The following is a 17,796-nucleotide window of genomic DNA, read 5'->3' as shown; positions in this document are numbered from 1 at the left end:
GCCTCTGTTTGCCCGCCTCTAATTCCCCGCCTCTGTTTCCCCATATCTGATTCCCCGCCTCTGAATCCCCGCCTCTGGTTCCCCGCCTCTGATTCGCTGCCTCTGATTCCCCATCTCTGATTCCGCACATCTGATTCCCTGCCTCTGATTCCCCGCCTCTGACTCCCCACCTCTGATTCCCTGCCTCTGTTTCCCAACCTCTGATTCCCCACATCTGATTCCCCATATCTGATTCCCCACCTCTGTTTCCCTGCCTCTGATTCCCCGCCTCTGTTTCCCAATATCTGATTCCTCGCCTCTGATTCCCCATATCTGATTCCCCGCCTCTGATTCCCCAGCTCTGACACCCCACCTCTGATTCCTGGACTCTGATTCCCCGCCTCTGATTCCCCTCATCTGATTCACTGCCTCTGATTCCCCGCCTCTGATTCCCCATGTCTGATTCCCCGCCTCTGAATCCCCGTGTCTGATACCCAGCCTCTGATACCCCGCCCCTGATTCCCCACCTCTGATTCCCCATATCTGATTCCCCGCCTCTCTTTCCGCGCCTCTGATTCCCCGCCTCTGATTCCCCAACTCTGATTCCCCGCCTCTGATTCACCAGCTCTGTTTCCCCACCTCTGATTCCCCGCCTCTGTTTCCCCATATCTAATTCCCCGCCTCTGATTCCCAAACTCTGATTCCACGCCTGATTCCCCAGCTCTGATTCCCAGCCTCTGATTCCCCACATCTGACTACCTGCCTCTGATTCCCTGCCTCCGATTCCCTGCCTCTGATTCCCAACATCTGATTCCCCACCTTTGAATCCCCATATCTGATTCCCTGCCTCTGATTCCCCGCCTCTGATTCCCTGCCTCTGATTCCCCGCCACTGATTCCCCAGCACTGATTCCCTGCCTCTGAATCCCCAACTCTGATTCCCTGCCTCTGATTCCCCAGCTCTGATTCCCCGCCTCTGATTCCCCAGCTCAGATTCCCCGCCTCTGATTCCCCAGCTCTGATTCCCTGCCTTTGATTTCCCGCCTGTGATTCCCCATCTCTGATTCACAACCTCTGATTCCCCACCTCTGATTCCCCAACTCTGATTCCCCGTGTTTGATTCCCTGCCTCTGATTCCCCGCCTCTGATTCCCCATCTCAGATTCACCGCCTTTCATTCGCCACCTCTGATTCCACATATCAGATACCCCACCTCTGTTTCCCCGCCTCTGATTCCCCGCCTCTGTTTCCCCATATCTGATTCCCCACCTCTGATTCCCCATATCTGATTCCCCGCCTCTCTTTCCGCGCCTCTGATTCCCCACCTCTGCTTCCCCATATCTGATTCCCCGCCTCTGATTCCCCAACTCTGATTCCCCGCCTCTGAATCCCCAGCTCTGTTTCCCCACCTCTGATTCCCCGCCTCTGTTTCCCCATATCTAATTCCCCGCCTCTGATTCCCAAACTCTGATTCCCCGACTCTGATTCCCCAGCTCTGATTCCCCGCCTCTGATTCCCTGCCTCTGATTCCCTGCCTCCGATTCCCTGCCTCTGATTCCCAACCTCTGATTCCCCACCTCTGAATCCCCATATCTGATTCCCTGCCTCTGATTCCCCGCCTCTGATTCCCTGCCTCTGATTCCCCGTCCCTGATTCCCCACCTCTGATTCCCCATATCTGATTCGCCAACTCTGATTCCCCGCCTCTGATTCCCCAGCTCTGATTCCCCATGTTTGATTCCCCGCCTCTGATTCCCCATCTCTGATTCACCGCCTCTGATTCCCCGGCCTCTCATTCCCGGCCTCTCATTCCCGGCCTCTGATTCCCGGCCTCTGATTCCCCGCCTCTGGTTCCCCGTCTCTTTTTCGCTGCATCTGATTCTCCATCTCTGATTCCGCACATCTGATTCCCTGCCTCTGATTCCCCGCCTCTGACACCCCGCCTCTGATTCCCTGCCTCTGTTTCCCAACCTCTGATTCCCCACCCCTGATACCCCATATCTGATTCCCCACCTCTGTTTCCCTGCCTCTGATTCCCCGCCTCTGGTTCCCCATATTTGATTCCCCGCCTCTGATTCCCCAACTCTGATTCCCCGCCTCTGATTCTCCAGCTCTGATTCCCCGCCTCTGATTCACCGTGTTTGATTCCCTGCCTCTGATTCCCCGCCTCTGATTCCCCATCTCTGATTCACTTCCTTTCATTCGCCACCTCTGATTCCCCATATCAGATTCCCCGCCTCAGTTTCCCCGCCTCTGATTCCCCGCCTCTGTTTCCCCGCCTCTGATTCCCCGCCTCTGATTCCCCAACTCTGATTCCCCGCCTCTGATTCCTGGACTCTGATTCCCCACCTCTGATTCCCCTCATCTGATTCCCTGCCTCTGATTCCCCGCCTCTGATTCCGCATCTCTGATTCCCCGCCTCTGAATCCCCGTGTCTGATACCCAGCCTCTGATACCCCGCCCCTGATTCCCCACCTCTGATTCCCCATATCTGATTCCCCGCCTCTCTTTCCGCGCCTCTGATTCCCCGCCTCTGATTCCCCGCCTCTGATTCCCCAACTCTGATTCCCCGCCTCTGATTCACCAGCTCTGTTTCCCCACCTCTGATTCCCCGCCTCTGTTTCCCCATATCTAATTCCCCGCCTCTGATTCCCAAACTCTGATTCCACGCCTGATTCCCCAGCTCTGATTCCCAGCCTCTGATTCCCCACATCTGATTACCTGCCTCTGATTCCCTGCCTCCGATTCCCTGCCTCTGATTCCCAACATCTGATTCCCCACCTCTGAATCCCCATATCTGATTCCCTGCCTCTGATTCCCCGCCTCTGATTCCCTGCCTCTGATTCCCCGCCACTGATTCCCCAGCTCTGATTCCTCGCCTCTGAATCCCCAACTCTGATTCCCTGCCTCTGATTCCCCAGCTCTGATTCCCCGCCTCTGATTCCCCAGCTCTGATTCCCCGCCTCTGATTCCCCAGCTCTGATGCCCTGCCTTTGATTTCCCGCCTGTGATTCCCCATCTCTGATTCACAACCTCTGATTCCCCACCTCTGATTCCCCAACTCTGATTCCCCGTGTTTGATTCCCTGCCTCTGATTCCCCGCCTCTGATTCCCCATCTAAGATTCACCGCCTTTCATTCGCCACCTCTGATTCCACATATCAGATTCCCCACCTCTGTTTCCCCGCCTCTGATTCCCCGCCTCTGTTTCCCCATATCTGATTCCCCACCTCTGATTCCCCATATCTGATTCACCGCCTCTCTTTCCGCGCCTCTGATTCTCCACCTCTGCTTCCCCATATCTGATTCCCCGCCTCTGATTCCCCAACTCTGATTCCCCGCCTCTGATTCCCCAGCTCTGTTTCCCCACCTCTGATTCCCCGCCTCTGTTTCCCCATATCTAATTCCCCGCCTCTGATTCCCAAACTCTGATTCCCCGACTCTGATTCCCCAGCTCTGATTCCCCACCTCTGATTCCCTGCCTCTGATTCCCTGCCTCCGATTCCCTGCCTCTGATTCCCAACCTCTGATTCCCCACCTCTGAATCCTCATATCTGATTCCCTGCCTCTGATTCCCCGCCTCTGATTCCCCAGCTCTGATTCCCCGCCTCTGAATCCCCAACTCTGATTCACTGCCTCTGATTCCCGAGCTCTGATTCCCCGCCTCTGATTCCCCAGCTCTGATTCCCTGCCTCTGATTTCCCGCCTGTGATTCCCCATCTCTGATTCACAACCTCTGATTCCCCACCTCTGATTCCCCATATCTGATTCCCCGCCTCTGTTTGCCCGCCTCTAATTCCCCGCCTCTGTTTCCCCATATCTGATTCCCCGCCTCTGAATCCCCGCCTCTCGTTCCCCGCCTCTGATTCGCTGCTTCTGATTCCCCATCTCTGATTCCACACATCTGATTCCCTGCCTCTGATTTCCCGCCTCTGACTCCCCGCCTCTGATTCCCTGCCTCTGTTTCCCAAACTCTGATTCCCCACCTCTGATTCCCCATATCTGATTCCCCACCTCTGTTTCCCTGCCTCTGATTCCCCGCCTCTGTTTCCTAATATCTGATTCCTCGCCTCTGATTCCCCAACTCTGATTCCCAGCCTCTGATTCCCCACATCTGATTCCCTGCCTCTGAATCCCCATATCTGATTGCCTGCCTCTGATTCCCCGCCTCTGATTCCCCGCCTCTGATTCCCCGCTTCTGATTCCCCAGCTCTGATTCCCCGCCTCTGAATCCCCAACTCTGATTCCCTGCCTCTGATTCCCCAGCTCTGATTCCCCTCCTCTGATTCCCCAGCTCTGATTCCCTGCCTCTGATTTCCCACCTGTGATTCCCCATCTCTGATTCACAACCTCTGATTCCCCACCTCTGATTCACCACATCTGATTCCCCGCCTCTGATTCCCCAACTCTGAATCCCCGCCTCTGATTCCCCAGCTCTGATTCCCCGCCTCTGATTCCAGGTGTCCGATTCCCTGCCTCTGATTCACCGCCTCTGATTCCCCATCTCTGATTCCCCGCCTCTGATTCCCCGTGTCTGATTCCCTGCCTCTGATTCCCCGCCTCTGATTCCCACCTCTGATTCCCTGCCACTGATTCCCCGCCCCTGATTCCCCACCTCTGATTCCCCATATCTGATTCGCCAACTCTGATTCCCCGGCCTCTAATTCCCGGCCTCTCATTCCCGGCCTCTGATTCCCCGCCTCTGGTTCCCCGCCTCTTTTTCGCTGCATCTGATTCTCCATCTCTGATTCCGCACATCTGATTCCCTGCCTCTGATTCCCCGCCTCTGACTCCCCGCCTCTGATTCCCTGCCTCTGTTTCCCAACCTCTGATTCCCCACCTCTGATACCCCATATCTGATTCCCCACCTCTGTTTCCCTGCCTCTGATTCCCCGCCTCTGGTTGCCCATATTTGATTCCCCACCTCTGATTCCCCAATTCTGATTCCCCGCCTCTGATTCTCCAGCTCTGATTCCCCGCCTCTGATTCACCGTGTTTGATTCCCTGCCTCTGATTCCCCGCCTCTGATTCCCCATCTCTGATTCACTTCCTTTCATTCGCCACCTCTGATTTCCCATATCAGATTCCCCGCCTCTGTTTCCCCGCCTCTGATTCCCCGCCTCTGTTTCCCCATATCTGATTCCCCGCCTCTGATTCCCCAACTCTGATTCCCCGCCTCTGATTCCTGGACTCTGATTCCCCGCCTCTGATTCCCCGCATCTGATTCCCTGCCTCTGATTCCCCGCCTCTGATTCCCCATCTCTGATTCCCCGCCTCTGAATCCCCGTGTCTGATACCCAGCCTCTGATAACCCGCCCCTGATTCCCCACCTCTGATTCCCTATATCTGATTCCCCGCCTCTCTTTCCGCGCCTCTGATTCCCCGCCTCTGATTCCCCATATCTGATTCCCCGCCTCTGATTCCCCAACTCTGATTCCCTGCCTCTGATTCACCAGCTCTGTTTCCCCACCTCTGATTCCCCGCCTCTGTTTCCCCATATCTAATTCCCCGCCTCTGATTCCCAAACTCTGATTCCACGCCTCTGATTCCCCAGCTTTGATTCCCAGCCTCTGATTCCCCACATCTGATTCCCTGCCTCTGATACCCTGCCTCCGATTCCCTGCCTCTGATTCCCAACCTCTGATTCCCCACCTCTGAATCCCCATATGTGATTCCCTGCCTCTGATTCCCCGCCTCTGATTCCCCGCCACTGATTCCCCAGCTCTGATTCCCCTCCTCTGAATCCCCAACTCTGATTCCCTGCCTCTGATTCCCCAGCTCTGATTCCCCGCCTCTGATTCCCCAGCTCTGATTCCCCGCCTCTGATTCCCCAGCTCTGATTCCCTGCCTTTGATTTCCCGCCTGTGATTCCCCATCTCTGATTCACAACCTCTGATTCCCCACCTCTGATTCCCCATATCTGATTCCCCGCCTCTGTTTGCCCGCCTCTAATTCCCCGCCTCTGTTTCCCCATATCTGATTCCCCGCCTCTGAATCCCCGCCTCTGGTTCCCCGCCTCTGATTCGCTGCCTCTGATTCCCCATCTCTGATTCCGCACATTTGATTCCCTGCCTCTGATTCCCCGCCTCTGACTCCCCGCCTCTGATTCCCTGCCTCTGTTTCCCAACCTCTGATTCCCCACCTCTGTTTCCCCATATCTAATTTCCCACCTCTGTTTCCCTGCCTCTGATTCCCCGCCTCTGTTTCCCAATATCTGATTCCCCGCCTCTGATTCCCCAACTCAGATTCCCCGCCTCTGATTCCCCAGCTCTGATACCCCACCTCTGATTCCCCGTGTTTGATTCCCTGCCTCTGATTCCCCGCCTCTGATTCCCCATCTCTGATTCACCGCCTTTCATTCGCCACCTCTGATTCCCCATATCAGATTCCCCGCCTCTGTTTCCCCGCCTCTGATTCACCGCCTCTCTTTCCCCATATCTGATTCCCCGCTTCTGATTCCCCAACTCTGATTCCCCGCCTCTGATTACCCATATCTGATTCCCCGCATCTGGTTCCCCGCCTCTGATTCGCTGCCTCTGATTCCCCATCTCTGATTCTGCACATCTGATTCCCTGCCTCTGATTCCCCGCCTCTGACTCCCCGCCTCTGATTCCCTGCCTCTGTTTCCAACCTCTGATTCCCCACCTCTGATTCCCCATATCTGATTCCCCACCTCTGTTTCCCTGCCTCTGATTCCCCACCTCTGTTTCCCCATATCTGATTCCCCGCCTCTGATTCCCCAACTCTGATTCCCCGCCTCTGATTCCCCAGCTCTGATTCCCCACCTCTGATTCCCCGTGTTTGATTCCCTGCCTCTGATTCCCCGCCTCTGATTCCCCATCTCAGATTCACCGCCTTTCATTCGCCACCTCTGATTCCCCATATCAGATTCCCCACCTCTGTTTCCCCGCCTCTGATTCCCCGCCTCTGTTTCCCCATATCTGATTCCCCACCTCTGATTCCTCATATCTGATTCCCCGCCTCTCTTTCCGCGCCTCTGATTCCCCGCCTCTGCTTCCCCATGTCTGATTCCCCACCTCTGATTCCCCAACTCTGATTCCCCGCCTCTGATTCCCCAGCTCTGTTTCCCCACCTCTGATTCCCCGCCTCTGTTTCCCCAAATCTAATTCCCCGCCTCTGATTCCCAAACTCTGATTCCCCGACTCTGATTCCCCAGCTCTGATTCCCCGCCTCTGATTCCCCACATCTGATTCCCTGCCTCTGATTCCCTGCCTCCGATTCCCTGCCTCTGATTCCCCATCTCTGATTCCCCGCCTCTGAATCCCCGTGTCTGATACCCAGCCTCTGATACCCCTCCCCTGATTCCCCACCTCTGATTCCCCATATCTGATTTCCCGCCTCTCTTTCCGCGCCTCTGATTCCCCGCCTCTGATTCCCCATATCTGATTCCCCGCCTCTGATTCCCAAACTCTGATTCCCCGCCTCTGATTCCCCAGCTCTGATTCCCTGCCTCTGATTCCCCACATCTGATTCCCTGCCTCTGTTTGCCCGCCTCTAATTCCCCGCCTCTGTTTCCCCATATCTGATTCCCCGCCTCTGAATCCCCGCCTCTGGTTCCCCGCCTCTGATTCGCTGCCTCTGATTCCCCATCTCTGATTCCGCACATCTGATTCCCTGCCTCTGATTCCCCGCCTCTGACTCCCCACCTCTGATTCCCTGCCTCTGTTTCCCAACCTCTGATTCCCCACATCTGATTCCCCATATCTGATTCCCCACCTCTGTTTCCCTGCCTCTGATTCCCCGCCTCTGTTTCCCAATATCTGATTCCTCGCCTCTGATTCCCCATATCTGATTCCCCGCCTCTGATTCCCCAGCTCTGACACCCCACCTCTGATTCCTGGACTCTGATTCCCCGCCTCTGATTCCCCTCATCTGATTCCCTGCCTCTGATTCCCCGCCTCTGATTCCCCATGTCTGATTCCCCGCCTCTGAATCCCCGTGTCTGATACCCAGCCTCTGATACCCCGCCCCTGATTCCCCACCTCTGATTCCCCATATCTGATTCCCCGCCTCTCTTTCCGCGCCTCTGATTCCCCGCCTCTGATTCCCCAACTCTGATTCCCCGCCTCTGATTCACCAGCTCTGTTTCCCCACCTCTGATTCCCCGCCTCTGTTTCCCCATATCTAATTCCCCGCCTCTGATTCCCAAACTCTGATTCCACGCCTGATTCCCCAGCTCTGATTCCCAGCCTCTGATTCCCCACATCTGACTACCTGCCTCTGATTCCCTGCCTCCGATTCCCTGCCTCTGATTCCCAACATCTGATTCCCCACCTTTGAATCCCCATATCTGATTCCCTGCCTCTGATTCCCCGCCTCTGATTCCCTGCCTCTGATTCCCCGCCACTGATTCCCCAGCACTGATTCCCTGCCTCTGAATCCCCAACTCTGATTCCCTGCCTCTGATTCCCCAGCTCTGATTCCCCGCCTCTGATTCCCCAGCTCAGATTCCCCGCCTCTGATTCCCCAGCTCTGATTCCCTGCCTTTGATTTCCCGCCTGTGATTCCCCATCTCTGATTCACAACCTCTGATTCCCCACCTCTGATTCCCCAACTCTGATTCCCCGTGTTTGATTCCCTGCCTCTGATTCCCCGCCTCTGATTCCCCATCTCAGATTCACCGCCTTTCATTCGCCACCTCTGATTCCACATATCAGATACCCCACCTCTGTTTCCCCGCCTCTGATTCCCCGCCTCTGTTTCCCCATATCTGATTCCCCACCTCTGATTCCCCATATCTGATTCCCCGCCTCTCTTTCCGCGCCTCTGATTCCCCACCTCTGCTTCCCCATATCTGATTCCCCGCCTCTGATTCCCCAACTCTGATTCCCCGCCTCTGAATCCCCAGCTCTGTTTCCCCACCTCTGATTCCCCGCCTCTGTTTCCCCATATCTAATTCCCCGCCTCTGATTCCCAAACTCTGATTCCCCGACTCTGATTCCCCAGCTCTGATTCCCCGCCTCTGATTCCCTGCCTCTGATTCCCTGCCTCCGATTCCCTGCCTCTGATTCCCAACCTCTGATTCCCCACTTCTGAATCCCCATATCTGATTCCCTGCCTCTGATTCCCCGCCTCTGATTCCCTGCCTCTGATTCCCCGCCTCTGATTCCCCAGCTCTGATTCCCCGCCTCTGAATCCCCAACTCTGATTCCCTGCCTCTGATTCCCGAGCTCTGATTCCCCGCCTCTGATTCCCCAGCTCTGATTCCCTGCCTCTGATTTCCCGCCTGTGATTCCCCATCTCTGATTCACAACCTCTGATTCCCCACCTCTGATTCCCCATATCTGATTCCCCGCCTCTGTTTGCCCGCCTCTAATTCCCCGCCTCTGTTTCCCCATATCTGATTCCCCGCCTCTGAATCCCCGCCTCTGGTTCCCCGCCTCTGATTCGCTGCCTCTGATTCCCCATCTCTGATTCCGCACATGTGATTCCCTGCCTCTGATTCCCCGCCTCTGACTCCCCGCCTCTGATTCCCTGCCTCTATTTCCCAACCTCTGATTCCCCACCTCTGATTCCCCATATCTGATTCCCCACCTCTGTTTCCCTGCCTCTGATTCCCCGCCTCTGTTTCCTAATATCTGATTCCTCGCCTCTGATTCCCCAACTCTGATTCCCCGCCTCTGATTCCCCAGCTCTGATACCCCACCTCTGATTCTCCGTGTTTGATTCCCTGCCTCTGATTCCCCGCCTCTGATTCCCCATCTCTGATTCACCGCCTTTCATTCGCCACCTCTGATTCCCCATATAGAATTCCCCGCCTCTGTTTCCCCGCCTCTGATTCCCCGCCTCTCTTTCCCCATATCTGATTCCCCGCCTCTGATTCCCCAACTCTGATTCCCCGCCTCTGATTACCCAGCTCTGATTCCCCGCCTCTGATTGCCCGCGTCTGATTCCCTGCCTCTTATTCCCCGCCTCTGATTCCCCATCTCTGATTCCCCGCCTCTGAATCCCCGTGTCTGATACCCAGCCTCTGATACCCCTCCCCTGATTCCCCACCTCTGATTACCTATATCTGATTTCCCGCCTCTCTTTCCGCGCCTCTGATTCCCCGCCTCTGATTCCCCATATCTGATTCCCCGCATCTGATTCGCCAAACTCTGATTCCCCGCCTCTGATTCCCCAGCTCTGATTCCCTGCCTCTGATTCCCCACATCTGATTCCCTGCCTCTGAATCCCCATATCTGATTGCCTGCCTCTGATTCCCTGCTTCTGATTCCCCGCCTCTGATTCCCCGCTTCTGATTCCCCAGCTCTGATTCCCCGCCTCTGAATCCCCAACTCTGATTCCCTGCCTCTGATTCCCCAGCTCTGATTCCCCTCCTCTGATTCCCCAGCTCTGATTCCCTGCCTCTGATTTCCCGCCTGTGATTCCCCATCTCTGATTCACAACCTCTGATTCCCCACCTCTGATTCACCACATCTGATTCCCCGCCTCTGATTCCCCAACTCTGATTCCCCGCCTCTGATTCCCCAGCTCTGATTCCCCGCCTCTGATTCCAGGTGTCCGATTCCCTGCCTCTGATTCACCGCCTCTGATTCCCCATCTCTGATTCCCCGCCTCTGATTCCCCGTGTCTGATTCCCTGCCTCTGATGCCCCGCCTCTGATTCCCACCTCTGATTCCCTGCCACTGATTCCCCGCCCCTGATTCCCCACCTCTGATTCCCCATATCTGATTCGCCAACTCTGATTCCCCGCCTCTGATTCCCCAGCTCTGATTCCCCGTGTTTGATTCCCCGCCTCTGATTCCCCATCACTGATTCCCCGCCTCTGATTCCCCGGCCTCTGATTCCCGGCCTCTCATTCCCGGCCTCTGATTCCCGGCCTCTGATTCCCCGCCTCTGGTACCCCGCCTCTTTTTCGCTGCATCTGATTCTCCATCTCTGATTCCGCACATCTGATTCCCTGCCTCTGATTCCCCGCCTCTGACTCCCCGCCTCTGATTCCCTGCCTCTGTTTCCCAACCTCTGATTCCCCACCTCTGATACCCCATATCTGATTCCCCACCTCTGTTTCCCTGCCTCTGATTCCCCGCCTCTGGTTGCCCATATTTGATTCCCCGCCTCTGATTCCCCAACTCTGATTCCCCGCCTCTGATTCTCCAGCTCTGATTCCCCGCCTCTGATTCACCGTGTTTGATTCCCTGCCTCTGATTCCCCGCCTCTGATTCCCCATCTCTGATTCACTTCCTTTCATTCGCCACCTCTGATTCCCCATATCAGATTCCCCGCCTCTGTTTCCCCGCCTCTGATTCCCCGCCTCTGTTTCCCCATATCTGATTCCCCGCCTCTGATTCCCCAACTCTGATTCCCCGCCTCTGATTCCTGGACTCTGATTCCCCGCCTCTGATTCCCCGCATCTGATTCCCTGCCTCTGATTCCCCGCCTCTGATTCCCCATCTCTGATTCCCCGGCTCTGAATCCCCTTGTCTGATACCCAGCCTCTGATACCACGCCCCTGATTCCCCACCTCTGATTCCCCATATCTGATTCCCCGCCTCTCTTTCCGCGCCTCTGATTCCCCGCCTCTGATTCCCCATATCTGATTCCCCGCCTCTGATTCCCCAACTCTGATTCCCCGCCTCTGATTCACCAGCTCTGTTTCCCCACCTCTGATTCCCCGCCTCTGTTTCCCCATATCTAATTCCCCGCCTCTGATTCCCAAACTCTGATTCCACGCCTCTGATTCCCCAGCTCTGATTCCCAGCCTCTGATTCCCCACATCTGATTCCCTGCCTCTGATACCCTGCCTCCGATTCCCTGCCTCTGATTCCCAACCTCTGATTCCCCACCTCTGAATCCCCATATCTGATTCCCTGCCTCTGATTCCCCGCCTCTGATTCCCTGCCTCTGATTCCCCGCCTCTGATTCCCCAGCTCTGATTCCCCTCCTCTGAATCCCCAACTCTGATTCCCTGCCTCTGATTCCCCAGCTCTGATTCCCCGCCTCTGATTCCCCAGCTCTGATTCCCCGCCTCTGATTCCCCAGCTCTGGTTCCCGGCCTTTGATTTCCCGCCTGTTATTCCCCATCTCTGATTAACAACCTCTGATTCCCCACCTCTGATTCCCCATATCTGATTCCCCGCCTCTGAATCCCCGCCTCTGGTTCCCCGCCTCTGATTCGCTGCCTCTGATTCCCCATCTCTGATTCCGCACATTTGATTCCCTGCCTCTGATTCCCCGCCTCTGACTCCCCGCCTCTGATTCCCTGCCTCTGTTTCCCAACCTCTGATTCCCCACCTCTGTTTCCCCATATCTGATTCCCCACCTCTGTTTCCCTGCCTCTGATTCCCCGCCTCTGTTTCCCAATATCTGATTCCCCGCCTCTGATTCCCCAACTCAGATTCCCCACCTCTGATTCCCCAGCTCTGATACCCCACCTCTGATTCCCCATGTTTGATTCCCTGCCTCTGATTCCCCGCCTCTGATTCCCCATCTCTGATTCACCGCCTTTCATTCGCCACCTCTGATTCCCCATATCAGATTCCCCGCCTCTGTTTCCCCGCCTCTGATTCACCGCCTCTCTTTCCCCATATCTGATTCCCCGCCTCTGATTCCCCAACTCTGATTCCCCGCCTCGGATTACCCATATCTGATTCCCCGCATCTGGTTCCCCGCCTCTGATTCGCTGCCTCTGATTCCCCAACTCTGATTCAGCACATCTGATTCCCTGCCTCTGATTCCCCGCCTCTGACTCCCCGCCTCTGATTCCCTGCCTCTGTTTCCCAACCTCTGATTCCCCACCTCTGATTCCCCATATCTGATTCCCCACCTCTGTTTCCCTGCCTCTGATTCCCCACCACTGTTTCCCCATATCTGATTCCCCGCCTCTGATTCCCCAACTCTGATTCCCTGCCTCTGATTCCCCACCTCTGTTTCCCCATATCTGATTCCCCGCCTCTGATTCCCCACCTCTGATTCCCCGTGTTTGATTCCCTACCTCTGATTCCCCGCCTCTGATTCCCCATCTCAGATTCACCGCCTTTCATTCGCCACCTCTGATTCCCCATATCAGATTCCCCACCTCTGTTTCCCCGCCTCTGATTCCCCGCCTCTGTTTCCCCATATCTGATTCCCCACCTCTGATTCCCCATATCTGATTCCCCGCCTCTCTTTCCGCGCCTCTGATTCCCCGCCTCTGCTTCCCCATGTCTGATTCCCCACCTCTGATTCCCCAACTCTGATTCCCCGCCTCTGATTCCCCAGCTCTGTTTCCCCACCTCTGATTCCCCGCCTCTGATTCCCAACCTCTGATTTCCCCACCTCTGAATCCCCATATCTGATTCCCTGCCTCTGATTCCCCGCCTCTGATTCCCTGCCTCTGATTCCCCACCTCTCTTTCCCCGCCTCTGATTCCCCGCCTCTGTTTCCCCATATCTGATTCCCCACCTCTGATTCCCCATATCTGATTCCCCGCCTCTCTTTCCGCGCCTCTAATTCCCCGCCTCTGATTCCCAAACTCTGATTCCCCGACTCTGATTCCCCAGCTCTGATTCCCCGCCTCTGATTCCCAACCTCTGATTTCCCCACCTCTGAATCCCCATATCTGATTCCCTGCCTCTGATTCCCCGCCTCTGATTCCCTGCCTCTGATTCCCCGCCTCTGATTCCCCAGCTCTGATTCCCCGCCTCTGAATCCCCAACTCTGATTCCCTGCCTCTGATTCCCCAGCTCTGATTCCCCGCCTCTGATTCCCCAGCTCTGATTCCCTGCCTCTGATTTCCCGCCTGTGATTCCCCATCTCTGATTCACAACCTCTGATTCCCCACCTCTGATTCCCCACCTCTGATTCCCCATATCTGATTCCCCGCCTCTGTTTGCCCGCCTCTAATTCCCCGCCTCTGTTTCCCCATATCTGATTCCCCGCCTCTGAATCCCCGCCTCTGGTTCCCCGCCTCTGATTCGCTGCCTCTGATTCCCCATCTCTGATTCCGCACATCTGATTCCCTGCCTCTGATTCCCCGCCTCTGACTCCCCGCCTCTGATTCCCTGCCTCTGTTTCCCAACCTCTGATTCCCCACCTCTGATTCCCCATATCTGATTCCCCACCTCTGTTTCCCTGCCTCTGATTCCCCGCCTCTGTTTCCCAATATCTGATTCCTCGCCTCTGATTCCCCAACTCTTATTCCCCGCCTCTGATTCCCCAGCTCTGATACCCCACCTCTGATTCCCCGTGTTTGATTCCCTGCCTCTGATTCCACGCCTCTGATTCCCCATCTCTGATTCACCGCCTTTCATTCGCCACCTCTGATTCCCCATATCAGATACCCCGCCTCTGTTTCCCCGCCTCTGATTCCCCGCCTCTCTTTCCCCATATCTGATTCTCCGCCTCTGATTCCCCAACTCTGATTCCCCGCCTCTGATTACCCAGCACTGATTCCCCGCCTCTGATTCCCCGCCTCTGATTACCCATATCTGATTCCCCGCCTCTGATTCGCTGCCTCTGATTCCCCATCTCTGATTCCGCACATCTGATTCCCTGCCTCTGATTCCCCGTTTCTGATACCCAGCCTCTGATACCCCTCCCCGATTCGCACCTCTGATTCCCCATATCTGATTTCCCGCCTCTCTTTCCGCGCCTCTGATTCCCCGCCTCTGATTCCCCAACTCTGATTCCCCGCCTCTGATTACCCAGCACTGATTCCCCGCCTCTGATTCCCCGCGTCTGATTCCCTGCCTCTGATTCCCCGCCTCTGATTCCCCATCTCTGATTCCCCGCCCCTGAATCCCCGTGTCTGATACCCAGCCTCTGATACCCCTCCCCTGATTCCCCACCTCTGATTCCCATATCTGATTTCCCGCCTCTCTTACCGCACCTCTGATTCCCCGCCTCTGATTCCCAATATCTGATTCCCCGCCTCTGATTCCCAAACTCTGATTCCCCGCCTCTGATACCCCAGCTCTGATTCCCTGCCTCTGATTCCCCACATCTGATTCCCTGCCTCTGATTCCCCGCCTCTGATTCCCTGCCTCTGATTCCCATCCTCTGATTCCCCGCTTCTGATTCCCCAGCTCAGATTCCCCGCCTCTGAATCCCCAACTCTGATTCCCTGCCTCTGATTCCCCAGCTCTGATTCCCCTCCTCTGATTCCCCAGCTCTGATTCCCTGCCTCTGATTTCCCGCCTGTGATTCCCCATCTCTGATTCACAACCTCTGATCCCCCACCTCTGATTCACCACATCTGATTCCCCGCCTCTGATTCGCCAACTCTGATTCCCCGCCTCTGATTCCCCAGCTCTGATTCCCCGCCTCTGATTCCCGGTGTCCGATTCCCTGCCTCTGATTCACATCCTCTGATTCCCCATCTCTGATTCCCCGCCTCTGATTCCCCGTGTCTCATTCCCTGCCTCTGATTCCCCGCCTCTGATTCACACCTCTGATTCCCTGCCACTGATTTCCTGCCCCTGATTCCCCAACTCTGATTCCCCATATCTGATTCGCCAACTCTGATTCCCCGCCTCTGATTCCCCAGCTTTGATTCCCCGTGTTTGATTCCCCGCCTCTGATTCCCCATCTCTGATTCCCCGCCTCTGATTCCCCGGCCTCTGATTCCCGGCCTCTCATTCCCAACCTCTGTTTCCCACCTCTGATTCCCCATATCTGATTCCCCACCTCTGTTTCCCTGCCTCTGATTCCCCGCCTCTGTTTCCCAATATCTGATTCCCCGCCTCTGATTCCCCAACTCTGATTCCCCGCCTCTGATTCCCCAGCTCTGATACCCCACCTCTGATTCCCCGTGTTTGATTCCCTGCCTCTGATTCCCCGCCTCTGATTCCCCATCTCTGATTCACCGCCTTTCATTCGCCACCTCAGATTCCCCATATCAGATTCCCCGCCTCTGTTTCCCCGCCTCTGATTCCCCGCCTCTCTTTTCCCATATCTGATTCCCCGCCTCTGATTCCCCAACTCTGATTCCCCGCCTCTGATTACCCATATCTGATTCCCCGCCTCTGATTCGCTGCCTCTGATTCCCCATCTCTGATTCCGCACATCTGATTCCCTGCCTCTGATTCCCCGTTTCTGATACCCAGCCTCTGATACCCCTCCCCGATTCGCACCTCTGATTCCCCATATCTGATTTCCCGCCTCTCTTTCCGCGCCTCTGATTCCCCGCCTCTGATACCCCAGCTCTGATTCCCCGCCTCTGATTCCCCAACTCTGATTCACCGCCTCTGATTCCCCACCTCTGATTCCCCGTATCTGATTCCCCACCTATGTTTTTCCGCCTCTGATTCCCCGCCTCTGATTCCCCATCTCTGATTCCTGGACTCTGATTCCCCACCTCTGATTCCCCATCACTGATTCCGCACATCCGAAACCCTGCCTCTGATTCCCCGCCTCTGATTCCCCGCCTCTGATTCCCTGCCTCTGATTCCCAACCTCTGATTCCCCACCTCTGAGTCCCCATATCTGATTCCCCGCCTCTCTTTCCCCGCCTCTGATTCATCGCCTCTGATTCCCAGGCTCTGATTCCCCGCCTCTGATTCGCCGCGTCTGATTCCCTGCCTCTGATTCCCCGCCTCTGATTCCCCATCTCTGATTCCCCGCCTCTGAATCCCCGTGTCTGATACCCAGCCTCTGATACCCCGCCCCTGATTCCCCACCTCTGATTCCCCATATCTGATACCCCGCCTCTGTTTCTGCGCCTCTGATTCCCCGCCTCTGATTCCCCGCCTCTGTTTCCCCATATTTGATTCCCCGCCTCTGATTCCCCAACTCTGATTCCCCGCCTCTGATTCCCCAGCTCTGATTCCCCGTGTTTGATTCCCCGCCTCTGATACCCCATCTCTGATTCCCGGCCTCTCATTCCCGGCCTCTGATTCCCGGCCTCTGATTCCCCGCCTCTGGTTCCCCGCCTCTGATTCGCTGCCTCTGATTCCTCATCTCTGATTCCGCACATCTGATTCCCTGCCTCTGATTCCCCATCTCTGATTCACCGCCTTTCATTCGCCACCTCTGATTCCCCATATAGAATTCCCCGCCTCTGTTTCCCCGCCTCTGATTCCCCGCCTCTCTTTCCCCATATCTGATTCCCCGCCTCTGATTCCCCAACTCTGATTCCCCGCCTCTGATTACCCAGCTCTGATTCCCCGCCTCTGATTGCCCGCGTCTGATTCCCTGCCTCTTATTCCCCGCCTCTGATTCCCCATCTCTGATTCCCCGCCTCTGAATCCCCGTGTCTGATACCCAGCCTCTGATACCCCTCCCCTGATTCCCCACCTCTGATTCCCTATATCTGATTTCCCGCCTCTCTTTCCGCGCCTCTGATTCCCCGCCTCTGATTCCCCATATCTGATTCCCGGCCTCTGATTCCCAAACTCTGATTCCCCGCCTCTGAATCCCCAACTCTGATTCCCTGCCTCTGATTCCCCAGCTCTGATTCCCCTCCTCTGATTCCCCAGCTCTGATTCCCTGCCTCTGATTTCCCGCCTGTGATTCCCCATCTCTGATTCACAACCTCTGATTCCCCACCTCTGATTCACCACATCTGATTCCCCGCCTCTGATTCCCCAACTCTGATTCCCCGCTTCTGATTCCCCAGCTCTGATTCCCCGCCTCTGATTCCAGGTGTCCGATTCCCTGCCTCTGATTCACCGCCTCTGATTCCCCATCTCTGATTCCCCGCCTCTGATTCCCCGTGTCTGATTCCCTGCCTCTGATGCCCCGCCTCTGATTCCCACCTCTGATTCCCTGCCACTGATTCCCCGCCCCTGATTCCCCACCTCTGATTCCCCATATCTGATTCGCCAACTCTGATTCCCCGCCTCAGATTCCCCAGCTCTGATTCCCCGTGTTTGATTCC

This window comes from Narcine bancroftii, chromosome 6, assembly GCF_036971445.1.
Source record: "Narcine bancroftii isolate sNarBan1 chromosome 6, sNarBan1.hap1, whole genome shotgun sequence".
In the NCBI taxonomy this organism is placed as follows: domain Eukaryota; kingdom Metazoa; phylum Chordata; class Chondrichthyes; order Torpediniformes; family Narcinidae; genus Narcine; species Narcine bancroftii.
The sequence above is the reverse complement of the archived record's forward strand: the minus strand, read 5'-3'. Positions refer to the sequence as shown.